This window comes from Rattus norvegicus, chromosome 1 (genome assembly GCF_021556685.1).
Source record: "Rattus norvegicus strain SHRSP/BbbUtx chromosome 1, alternate assembly SHRSP_T2T, whole genome shotgun sequence".
NCBI lineage: Eukaryota > Metazoa > Chordata > Mammalia > Rodentia > Muridae > Rattus > Rattus norvegicus.
In genome coordinates this window covers 77,875,217-77,888,685 of record NC_141534.1, presented here as the reverse complement: position 1 = coordinate 77,888,685, position 13,469 = coordinate 77,875,217, and positions in this window count along the sequence as shown.

The following is a 13,469-nucleotide window of genomic DNA, read 5'->3' as shown; positions in this document are numbered from 1 at the left end:
TATATTTCTACTTATGGAAAGATAGTCCACACCGTGTGGCATGTTTTAAATAGAGATAATTTAGTGCAAATTTAGAAAGTTAAAACAGCAGACAGGAAAATCTTTTCAAACCTCTTTTGAAAGGTTTTGTAAGCCACTCTGCATTTAGAATGAGTGAGTTAAATATAGAGTAAGCCAAATTGAAGAATAAATATGAAGGACAATACCAAAACATCAAATTGGTAGCTGAAAATATACAGCAAAAACTGAATAAGGCAGCCAGCTGTGGATTCCAATGGGGGAAGTTCCCAGGCAGAACAATGTCACCTCAGGGAAAACCGCAGGAAAGAACAAATAGCACTACATAGAGACAACATCATCAAATCAGGTTTCTTTTGTTTTGAGCCAAGGTCTCCCTTCATAAGCCTGACTGGCCTGGAACTCACTATGTAAACTAGATTGGTCTCTAACTCATAGAGATCCTCCTGCTTCTGGAGTGCTGGATTAAGGGCGTGGGCCATCAATCGGGGCACATTACAGAAAGTTTTGTATCATAGGAGAAACAGTAGTAAAGTTTGTTGGAAATGTTCACGTTATAACTGTTCTTAAGGACACATGACTTCACTCTCAGGCTGTTTTGCTTTTCCCTCTGAATGAAAATGAAGACATGATAGCTCCAAGGTGTGGTTGAAGAGAAGGTGTTTATTGTAGATATGAGGGAGAGTACAGACAGAGGCATCTGGAAAGGTCCAGACAGACCAAGAGAGATAGGGAGCTCAAGAGAAGAAGTGAAGAGAAGAGACAGAGACAGGGATGGGGTGGGAGCAAGGTAACCAAGAGAGCCAAGAGTGAGCCAAGAGATCCTGTGGCGGAGGACAGAGAAATTGGGGGAGTGGAAGGGAAGGCCCTGGTTGGAGAGGTTTAGAGTTGGGGGCAGAGTGAAAAGTGCCTAGAGGAGCAACAAGTACTGGGTGAGCCTAGAGGCCAAGCATACACTGGTATTCTTATGGGCACCACAGCTAGCCACTTGTTTCTCTGGGACTTGGCACCCTCCTCATCACAGAACTAGGAGAAGGAGTATCTTGTCTCCATACAAGGTACCTCAGTGCTTCCAAGAAAGTGCTTTTTCTAAGTTGATCTCAAGAGCCTCATCAAAGAAAGGTTTCAGATGATGATGATGATGATGGTGGTGGTGGTTGTGGTGATGATGATGATGATGATGATGATGATGATGATGATGATGATGTGTGTGTGTGTGTGTGTGTGTGTGTGTGTTATTAAAGACCCAGTACCTTGCACAGGTTATGTGTTCACTAAATCACGTTTTAAAGATAAAGAAAGAATAATAGATAAATGAAATGTAAAATAAAGAGACATGCTATTTAAAGGTTAAATAATATTAAAATAGACCAAATGCATTTGAAACTACTTGAAAATACCCTAAAAAGAGAAATAAAATGGAGCATTTTAATATGAGAAGGAGCTCTGATGTAAAGAATTGAAATATTAATATACACTGCAATATAGATTAGCTTCATAAATATGTTACATGAAGCCTGATGCAGAATGCTTCATGTTGTCTGACATCATTAATATTAAATATAAAAAGCTGGGACAGTTATGGTGTTGCATGCCTTCATTTCCAGTCTCTGTTTCCTGAATGCTAGAATTAAAGGTATAGGCCTCCATACCTCCATATTTTATTTTGAGACAAGGTCTTATGTAATCCAGGTTACCTTTGAATTGACTGTATAGCCGAGGATAACATTGAACTTCTTATCCTTCTGTTTCTACTTGCAGGTGCTAGGATGGCCGATGTGCTGCACACCATACCTTGTTTAATCATATAGTCTAAATGACTGTAAGTTGAAATTTAAGATATATGTATTTTATAACAGCAAAAAAGGTCACCTCTCTCTCTCTCTCTCTCTCTCTCTCTCTCTCTCTCTCTCTCTGTGTGTGTGTGTGTGCATGCTCACACATAAATGGAGGGCAGAGGTTGATGATCAGTGTTTTCCTTAATTACTACCCATCTTATTTTATGAGCCAGCATTTCTCACAGAAACTGGAGTTCTCCATTAGGTAGCTAGTAAACCTCTAGGATCTCTTGTCTCTGACACCCTAGAAGTGAGGTTATGGGCACATATTGCCTCCATGACTTGTGTGTGTGTGTATGTGTGTGTGTGCGTGTGCGCGTGTGTGTGTGCATGCGTGCATGTGTACTGGAGATTCCAGCTCATAATGTTAAGACTATGTAGCAAACATTTAATAAGAGTCATTTTCTGTGTGAAAAGTGGTTTTTAAATTAAATTTAATTTTTTACTTAAACACTTTACATGTTGCTCATTGCCCCCATGAGGTTGAAAGGTAATTTTTAAAAAACCATTAATTTATTTACTGTGTAGCCCTGGCTGTTCTGGAACTTGCTAGGTTGACCAGGCTGCCCTCCAACTCACAGAAATCCACTTACATCTACATCTTGAGTGTAGTGCATGGCGCGGCAAAGTAAAGATGGCGCCGACATGGGCATCAGATCCCATTACAGATGGTTGTGAGCCACCATGTGGTTGCTGGGAGTTGAACTCAGGACCTCTGGAAGAGCAGTCAGTGCTCTTAACCACTGAGCCATCTCTCCAGCCCCCCGTTCGAATGTGAATAACTTACTGCGCATGCACAGGCTTGTCCCCTCCTCAGGGCAGCTGTATGATAATGAGGTAATCTGTCGCCCTCCCGTGGTGAACAACAGTACTGCGCATGCGCGGGGTTTTGCACCTGACATCAGTCTGGCTGGGGCGGTATTATGCTAATAGAGGTCCATGCCGTGCCAATCTCTGGAGGACAAGTAGCTGGGATGACAGTGGGGTGACTGGTGCCCCACCAATCCCTGAAAGAATATTAGCATACTGTTGTGTATATAAGGCGAGCGCTTTTGCTGCTTGCGTCCCCGTGTCAACAATGAAGGTGTCCTGCAGTAAAGGCTGTTGAGAAGAATCCAACCGTGTTGCGTCTTCCTTGCCGGCTGAGGTGGGCGTGAGAAGTGGTGGCCCTGTATGGGGACCCCAGGACATCCTCGTGGATCTCAGAACTCTTCAGCTCCAGGACGAGCGACGTCGAAAAGTTCCCGGTAAGGGATGATAAAGTTCTCTGGAGGTGAGCAGAGACGATGGAAGCCTTGGGTTAGAGGCTAAAAGGTCTGCAGTCTGCAGCAATGTTCTTTCAAGTTGATCCCTTATGGGCAGGATTTATAATTTTGTTTCTTTTCGTCTTTGTGTTGTGGGTTTGCTTTCTTTTGAATTGCCACCGTCCTGGACGGGAGTGCACTTGCTGGGAATAGTCAACAGGTGCCAGGCTACGGAGTTGGGTGTAAACAAACAGGCCAGCTCGCCCTGCTCGTAAAACTGCTTGTAAATAAGTTCATTGAGTATGGGAAGCTCACATTCCAGCCCACTCCTGACAGCTCTCCAGGAGCTCCTTAATCGGCGTAAGCTTAAAGTTGAAAGGAAAATCCTGTCAAGCTTTCTTGATGAATGCAATCGTTGTGCTCCGTGATTTATAGTGTCGGGATCTCTTACCTTGTGAGCATGGGACAAATTGGGAAAAGATCTAGATAAAGAAGCCACAGAGGGCAAGCTTAGACCCGGATCAAAGCCTCTTTGGCGGATGGTCCGTGCCTGCTTAGAGGATAAGCGATGTGAGGAAGTCGTTAGAACAGGTCAGAGAATCCTTGCAGAGCATCAAGAAAGTATGTCAGAGGGAGAAAAGGTCCCGGAGGAAGAAAGGAACCCGTTGACTTTAAGACTATAAAGCAATTGGCAGAATCGGTTAGCTCTTATGGGGTCGGTGCAGCTTTTGTTGTGATTCAGGTTGAGGCTATTGCTAGGTTTTGCCTCACCCCTGGGGATTGGGGAAGTCTGGCCAAAGCCTGCCAGGTCAATACTTGGATTGGAAATCTTATCTTTTTGAACATGCTAATACTCAGGCCGCCATTAATCTGGCCTCAGGAGTAGACCCTCAGAGACATTGGGATGCTGACATGCTATTGGGTCTAGGGAGATTCGCTCTGGACCAGACTGGTTATCCAGAGCAAGTTTATAGACAAATTAATGAAATAGCCATCAAGGCATGGAAAGCACTGCCTAATAGGGGCGCAGTCTCCGGGAACCTTACCAAGGTTCTGCAAGGACCCACAGAGCCGTTTTCGGACTTTGTGGCCCGCATGGTAGAGGCTGCTACCAAGATCTTCGGAGACCCTGATACAGCCATGCCGCTCATTAAGCAGCTGGTGTATGAGCAATGTACAAAAGAATGTAGGACTGCTATAACCCCATACAAACATAAAGGTTTAGAAATTTGGATGAAAGTCTGCAGGGAACTGGGAGGACCATTGACTAATGGTGGCCTAGCGGGAGCTGTAGTGCAATTAGGGAAAACCGCCACCACGGATACCTGTTTCCAATGTGGTCATAAGGGGCATTATCGAAAACAGTGCCCTGAAAGGAATATGGGGAAAATTAGCACTAGACCTAAGCAGCCTGGATTATGTCCACGGTGTAAGAAGGGGAACCACTGGGCAAATGAGTGTCGATCTGTGAAAGACTTGGATGGCTGACCCCTAGTGACAGGATATGGTGGTGCCCGGCCAAAAAACGGACAATGGGGCCCACGTCCCCAGGGCCCTCAAATATATGGGGCTCTGCAGGGCGACGGACAGGGACAGGACAAACAGAGGCCTTGGCTTTCCTTTGCCACCCGAAGGACCGAGGAGAGCTGTTAAAGGCTCCGCAGGACTGGACCTTCAGTCCACCACCAGACTCATACTAACCCCCCAAATGGGAGTGGAGCCTGTAGACACAGATTCTAGAGGATCCCTCCTTAAAGATACAGTTGGGCTATTGTTGGGATGCTCCTCCTCTGCCCTGGAAGGTTTGCAGATTGTGCCCAGAGTAATTGATCCTGATTATTTAGGCACAGTAAAAGTGCTGGTAGCCTCCCCCCAGGGAGTCACTGCCATTTCCCCTGGAGACAGAATCGCTCAAATGCTGCTTCTGCCTAGCTTGCATAAGCGCTTTCCTGTTGAAAATGGGATTAGAAGGGATAGGGGCTTGGGATCTGCAGGCTCCCGATTTGCCTTTATCTCATTGGAACTGGGTGATCGTCCAATGTTAACACTGACTGTGGAGGGACGTTCATTCCTTGGCCTATTGGATACTGGAGCAGATCGTAGTATTATCTCTCCTCATGACTGGCCACCTAGATGGCCTACGCAAACATCATCTCAGGTCCTACGTGGTTTAGGGTATGAAATGGCTCCTTTAATGAGCTCCAAAGAATTGACGTGGAGAGATACAGAAGGGAGATCAGGAAAGATTACTCCCTATGTTATAGACATTCCTGTGACACTGTGGGGCAGAGATGTTTTGGTAGAGCTAGATATGAGACTGACAAATGATTATTCCCCACAAGTCCAGGATATGATGGCAAAAATGGGCTACGTGCCTAGAAAGGGTCTGGGGAAGAACTTACAAGGACGAGTTGACCCAGTACTGTCAAAGCAAAAACATGACAGGATGGGTCTGGGTTTTTCCTAGGGGCTGTTGATGGGGGAATACCCATTACATGGAAAACGGAGGAGCCTTTATGGGTTCCTCAATGGCCTCTATCCTCTGAAAAATTAATTGCTGCTGCCGAATTAGTATTTGAACAGTTACAATTGGGACATATTCAACCATCCAGGTCACCTTGGAATATGCCCATATTTGTCATTAAGAAAAAATGTGGAAAATGGCGATTATTACATGATTTAAGAGCTATTAATTCTCAAATGCAAATAATGGGTCCCATACAGAGAGGTTTACCATTACTCTCCAGCATTCCTGCTGAATGGCCTATTATTATTATTGATATTAAAGATTGCTTTTTTCCATCCCTCTTGCCCCGCAAGATAGCGTGCGATTTGCATTTACTTTACCATCTCTGAATAATGAGGAGCCTGATAAGCGCTATCAGTGGGTGGTCTTGCCTCAAGGTATGGCAAATAGCCCTACTATGTGTCAACTTTATGTAGGACAAGCCCTACAGCCTGTACGTGACCAATTCCCAAAATTAAGAATGATTCATTTTATGGATGATATCTTGCTTTTCGCTAAAGATCGTGGCACCCTAGAAGCAGCTTATGCGAAAGTGGTTAAGGTGCTTAAAAACAATCAATTGTTCATAGCACCTGAAAAGGTTCAAATGGGCCAAATGGGAGAATATTTAGGAACAAAAATCACTCCTCATAGTATTTCACCTCAAAAAATTGAATTACAAAAAGATCATTGAAAAACATTAAATGATTTTCAAAAATTACTAGGAAGCATAAATTGGATTCGACCCTATATTAAAATGCCCAATGTAGATTTACAACCACTTTATGAGATCCTGAAAGGGGATTCTCAGCTTACTTCACCCCGTGCTTTAACCAAGGAAGCACGATTATCCTTGAGGAAAGTAGAAGAAAGATTAGAAAAGGCAATGCTAAATAGGTACAAGGAAAAGGAGGATCTGCTTTTGTGTATACTAAGAACCTTTCGTCAGCCTACAGGAGTATTATGGCAACAAGGTCCACTTCTTTGGATTTATTCCCATATTTCTCCTAATAAGACCCTTGAATATTACCCTTCTGCTGTTGCACAGCTTGCTGTGTTAGGCATTAAATCTTGCATTCAACATTTTGGTATTTCACCCAAGAAAATTATTGTACCATATACAACTGCTCAGATAGAAACATTGTGTGCCTTGATAGATGATTGGGCCATATTATGCTGTAGTTTTGATGGAGAGTTTGACAATCATTATCCTAAGGATCCGTTGCTACAATTTTTTACTGAACACCCAGTGATCTTTCCTAAGATCACTGCCTCAGAGCCTTTGTCTGGAGCGTTAGATATTTATACAGATGGCTCCAAAACAGGTGTAGGTGCCCATATGGTTTATTCTCAAGAACCAGTATTAATTCAATACGGTCCAGGTACCCCCCCCCCCAAATTACAGAATATAAAATTGTATTGGAAGTTTTTAAAAGATTTCATGATTCTTTTAATTTAATTTCTGACTCTGCTTATGTAGTTAATGCGGTGCGCTCACTTGAAATTGCAGGGCCAATTCGGTCAACTAGTACTGTATGCCAAATTCTTTTAGAATTACAGAATTTGATTTGGGCCAGAAAAAATAAATTTTTCATACAACATATTCGAGCCCATACTAATTTGCCTGGTCCCATGACCAGTAATAACGCCCTGGTGGATGCTAGTACTCATAGAGAGTTTATTTTTCATGCTGCTCTGGTTGATCTCGCTAGAGAATTTCATCAAAAGTTTCATGTTCCTGCCTTTACTCTTCAACAAAAATTTAAAATCTCTAGAGCTGCAGTTCCTGATGTGGTGCTAAGTTGCCAGAATTGTGTTCAATTTCACCACCCTCCTCATGTGGGGATTAACCCTCATGGTCTGATCCTGCTAAAACTTTGGCAGATGGATGTCACACACATATCTCAATTTGGAAATTTAAAATATGCTCATGTTTCTGTTGATACCTGTTCCAGTATTATACATGCTACTCTGATGACTGGTGAAAAGGCTCGTAATGCCATTAGCCATTGCTTAGAGGCATGGGCAGCCTGGGGAAAGCCTGATAGTCTCAAGACAGACAACGGGCCTGCCTACACTGCTAAGTCTTTTCAGGCATTTTGCCAGATAATGCAGGTCAAACATACTACAGGATTGCCATACAATCCCCAAGGTCAAGGAATTGTGGAAAGGGTACATCGTACCTTAAAAGAGCTTATAAAAAAACAAAAAAAAAAAGGGAATTGCCAGCGGCCGAACAACAAAAGAACAACTTTCTTTAGCTCTTTTTTCTTTTTAACTCTAAATTTCTTAATTTTGGATGCGCATGGCCGCTCTGCTGCGGATCGCCATGCTGCTACTACACCTATAACTAATGCAGAAGTAAAGTGGAAGGATATCTTAACTGATGAATGGCGTGGCCCAGATCCCATGATTTCAAGATCTAGGGGAGCTGTTTGTGTTTTTCCGCAGAATCAAGAAAATCCAATTTGGGTACCTGAGCGCTTGACTCGAAAATTGCCTTCTGCTCTTCCTGAAGATGAGACTACGAACCCTACTATTACTACTGGGAATGGTAATACAGGTTAATTCACTCACCTTGTGGGCTATTGCCAGATCCTGGCCAGTACCAATGCCAGTTCATAGCAATTCTACTGTTTTGCCAACCTTTTTCTCTACCTCCTGTTTGCGTGGTGTTCCCTGTATAGTGCCAAATGGAGAAATGCCCCAACAGTATGCCGCCACTAACGTTTCTCTGTCCCATACCTTATGTTTTACCATTAAGAACTCTTCCCTGCCCTGTGTTTGGTTGCGTAGAGCCACATTAGCTAATTGGTTGAATCCTATAAGTGACAGTGCAATGAGCACTGGGATCATCCTGGCTGCCTTGAGTCAAATTACCCAGGGAGTCTCTTCACCCAGCGGGAACACGTCAGTCGATAGTTCTGCTGATCTGAACATTACAACACTGATGGTGATGCATAGTTGTAGCGTTCCATCACGCCCAGGGCAAGGTAACTATGCACAGGATAACTCTACCTGTCGTAGAGTCTTACCCACTTGCTCCCCGCATCAAGAGTTTCCACCTGATTTTACCCCATGTCAGAGTCCATTCCATAGAGCAAAACAATTCCTACCGGGATTTGAATTTTCCCGTCCTCTTGGCCATGTACAGTATGATTGGGGGGAGAATAAGACTGGCAAGCATAATCTCTGGCCTTGGTTTCAATGGGTGCTGTCCAATGAGCAAGGGGCATACACATCCCTGACCCCCTTTGCTAGGTTGATGGGTGAGAACTTCGTGCTGTATAATGTTTCAGCTACCAGAAAAAATGATACCAGGTTGACCAATATTCAATATAATAACCTCTTGGAAAATAATACTGCCACTAGTACTTCAGTATGTGTTAGATCACCTTTTTTTTCTTTCTGATAAGCACTAATGTAAGCAGTGGTGCTTTGAATTGTAATAGCTCTGATGTAGTCTGCTATTTAGCTGAATGCTGGGATGGTACCAATGACACCGCAGTGAGGTTAAGATTCCCTCCTTTGTGCCAATCCCAGTGGAGGCAAACCCAGATAGCTTTCCTATTCTTAATTTTCTGAGAACCAAAAGAGATTTTGGAATTACGGCAGCCATAATTTCAGCCATTGTGCTGTCTGCTGCCGCAGCTACCACGGCTGCAATCGCTATGACCAATCAAATACAGACGGCTGAGACTGTCAATCAGATTGTAGAAAGAACTGCAGTGGCGTTAGAGATACAGGAAGAATTTAATACCCATTTGGCATCTGGCCTTCTATTAGCCAATCAAAGGATAGATTTAATTCAAGAACAAATTGAAGCACTGTATCATATGACACAGCTGTCTTGCGTTTCCTCCCTTAGAGGTTTATGCATTACTCCTTTGCAAGCTAACTTTTCTCAGCATTCTCAACAGAGCAAAGAAATCTCGAATTATCTGAAAGGGAACTGGTCCATGAAAGCGGAGCAACTATCAAGACAATTGCTGATGCAGATTGCTGTCCTCAACAGCACTAGGCTGGACCCCATCACAATTGAAGACTTTACCTCATGGGTTACCAATGCTTTCTCCTTTTTTAAGGAGTGGGCGGGCATGTTTGCCTTGGGAGCTATTGAGCTCCTGGGATGCGGAGTATGTCTCTGGCTTATTGGCCATTTAAAAAGGGAACATGCCAGACATAAAGCGGTTGTTTACCAGGCTATGACTGCTATTAACAATGGTGCTTCTCCCAATATATGGCTGGCCTCTTTGAAAGATTAAGAGTTCGCCCTAGATCATTTTTGTCACAGTCATGTGGGGTCATTGTATCTAGGGACGGGCAAATTTCCTCGAACTCGGACCAACCTAAGACACGGGGCTCGGTGGCTATAGGGTGACCCAGCGACGTGTAAGGCCGAGTCTTTCATCAGGAACGATCTAAGACAGGAACTATGACAAGATTGACGTGACACCCAGATCTAGACCAGTCATTTTATTAAACAAAAGAGGGGGAGACGTAGTGCGCAGCGCGGCGAAGTAAAGATGGCGCTGACAGCCAGCCCCGTTCGAATGTGAATAACTTACCGCGCATGCGCAGGCTTGTCCCCTCCTCAGGGCAGCTGTATGATAATGAGGTGATCTGTCGCCCTCCTGTGGTGAACAAGAGTACTGCGCATGCGCGGGGTTTTGCACCTGATGTCAGTCTGACTGGGGCGGTACTATGCTAATAGAGGTTCATGCCATGCCAATCTCTGGAGGACAAGTAGCTGGGATGACAGTGGGGTGACTGGTGCCCCACCAATCCCTGAAAGAATATTAGCATACTGTTGTGTATATAAGGCGAGCGCTTTTGCTGCTTGCGTCCCCGTGTCAACAATGAAGGTGTCCGGCAGTAAAGGCTATTGAGAAGAATCCAACCGTGTTGCGTCTTCCTTGCCAGCCGAGGTGGGCGTGACACTTGAGTGCTGAGATTCAAGGCTTGTGCTATACATCTAGTGACAAGTGAACTTTATAAGGTTTCTTTTGAAGAGTTGTCGGTTAAATTTTAGAAAAACAGACAAGAAAGAATGACAGTGTATTTATTTGAATGAATTATTTTTTTCCACGTGGAAAGGTTTAATAAGAGAAGAAGATTAGAAAGGGGGAGGAACAAAGGCTGGCCATGAGCATGTGGAGGGAAGGGGGGATGAAGAGAAAAGGGACAGGGACAAAGAGGGCAGAAGAGCAGAGAAGAGAAGAGCAAAGATCAAAGAGCTGAATGAATGATTAATAACCCCCAAAGTATCCAAAATATGTCAGGGTCCCATTAAGGAAAAGGAATTAAGAATCACTTTCCTTGGGGATTTAACCAAGAGTAAGTCCAGATTTGAATTTTGCTGCTTCTTTGCAAATTCAAATTCTGTATATGAATGATGACGTATGCATATGTTTGTCCCTGTCTCTGTGTCTGGGCATGACAGACAGAAGTCTTTGATTTGTATTAATTGAACAACACAGAAGCTTGATACAGCAAGGGCTGGGGGATATTTTACAGAAAAATTTAAAAGAGTTTTACAAGAGATTAAGTCACTAAATTCCTTTCTTGTTCTTGTTTTCCTTAGAGTCCTCCCCTGCCTCACTCTCAGCCTTTTCAGATCGTTCCTCCTGTAGCATTTCTAACACAGCCTGTCCCTTTTCTATAGCCTGCTGACAGCATTACTGATCTTCTAGGCAGCTACGCACTAAGCACCTTCAAGGTTCCTTGCTCCCAAGCAAAATCTAAATCCTTCCCCAGCTTATCCCAGCTGCCCACCGTGAGATTCCCAGAGACAGCAAACCAAGGTGCAATGGCATCACATTCACTAAGAAATCTCTCTATAGTGCTTCTTTTCATCCTAAGCCTTTTTCTTTCAAACAGCTCTTGAAGAGCCTGAAAAATTGGGTGAGACTGAGAAGTCCCCATGCTCGCTGTAGCTGCTCCCCAGCTAGTTTTGCTCCCCCCTACTGTGTGGGCTGCGAGTACGAGCACAGATAAAACACTATGCTTCAAAAAAAATAACGTTGGCTATCAACCAACACACCGCCAGAGCGGGGTCCACAAAATTAAATTTCCTACTCACTACACTTGCTCCATACCCGGTGGCCTTATCACCACTTATTACCACAGATTTGTAGATTTGTATTGTCCCTTGTTACCTGTGGAACTTTTATTTATGAGCGGTTTCTTCCTCAAGGTCTGCCAAGTCATTCTCACTAAGCTCTGAGTCACTAGACATTCCCAAGGTCAATGCCTTTAAGGAGGGATATATTTTCTTTGTCTCTAGGTCCGGACTATTACCCTTGTCTTTCTCTATCCTCTCCTTGGTTTTTTCTGTCTTTTCTTTTACTCCCTTTCCTCCCTTTCTTTTCTTTCCTTCCTTCGAAACTTTCTCTCCCTCTGACATACTTTCTTGTTGCTCTATAAGGATTTTCTGACCTGTCCTAACGGCTTCTTCACATCGTTTATCTTCTAAGCAGGCACGGACCATTCGCCAAAGTGGCTTTGTCCCTGGTTTAAGCTTGCCCTCTGTTGTTTCCCTATCCAGATCTTTTCCTAACTTGTCCCGTGCTCTCAAAGTAAGAGATCCTGACACTATAAACCACAGAGCACAACGGTCACATTCATCAAGAAAACTCAACAGGATTTTCTTTTCGAGTTTAAGCTTACACTGACCAAGGAGCTCCTGAAGAGCTAACAGGAGCGGGGTGGAGTGTGAATTTCCCATGCTTTACGAACTTATTTACGATCGATTTACGAGCAGAGCGGGCTGACGTGTTTATTTACACACGATCTTGTGGCTCATCATTAGTGGGCTCTTCCCAGCAAATGCACTCATGCCCGGGACGGTGGCAATTCAAACAGTAACAGCACCAACACACAAAAAGGGTAAAAGGCAAAAGTGCTAGTCCAACCCACAGAGGATCAATTGGGGAAAACAACATTGCTGTGTTCCACAAACCTTTTTGCCTCTAAACCAAGGCTTTCATCGTCTCTGCTTACTCCAGAGAACTTTATTGTCCCTACTTGGGAACTTTATAGTCCCTTTACCCGGGAGCTTTATAGTCCCTTGTCTGGGAGCTTTATAGTCCCTTATCCAGGAGCTTTATTGTCCCTTATCCAGGAGCTTTATTGTCCCATCTGGGAACTTACCGACGTCGCTGTCTTGATGTTGAAGAGTTCTGAATCCACGAGGATGTCCTTGGGTCCCCGTACATGGCCACCAGTTTCAACACCCACCTCGTCCAGCAAGGAAGACGCAACACCTTTGGATTCTTCTCAACAGCCTTTATTGCAGGAACACCTCATTGTTGATATGGGGACCCCGAACAACAAAGGCACCAGCCTTATATACAAAACAGGCTATGGCTATATACTTGTCCTCTAGGGATTGGTGGAGCATGAAATACCTCATTAGCATGAATATCACTCCAGCCTGAAAGCTTGCCAGAGAAATGTCAGGACATGCACTTTGTGGGTGTTAACCACAAACGACCAACAGATGTCAGCGCCATCTTTTATCTATATGTGCCGCTCCCTACAGATGCAGATTATTTCTTCCCATTTGAAGAAAATATCTGTGTCGAGTGGCATACTGAGGAGTTAATATCATTTTATGACTCTGGTATTATTGGGATTAGGAAAAGATCAAAAAATAACTTGATGTTCAATATGTAAATTCCAAGTCCAATGACATTTGACTAACTGAATTACTCCAACCTCATATTACCCAAACATCAGAACTCACATTCTGCCTTTTCAACTCCCCAGACACAGAGGCCAAACTTTCAGAGATCCTCTGGCCTCTGGCTACCAGAGGTTGGGATTAGAGGCATGTGTCAAAACTCCCAGCCCAGATATTGC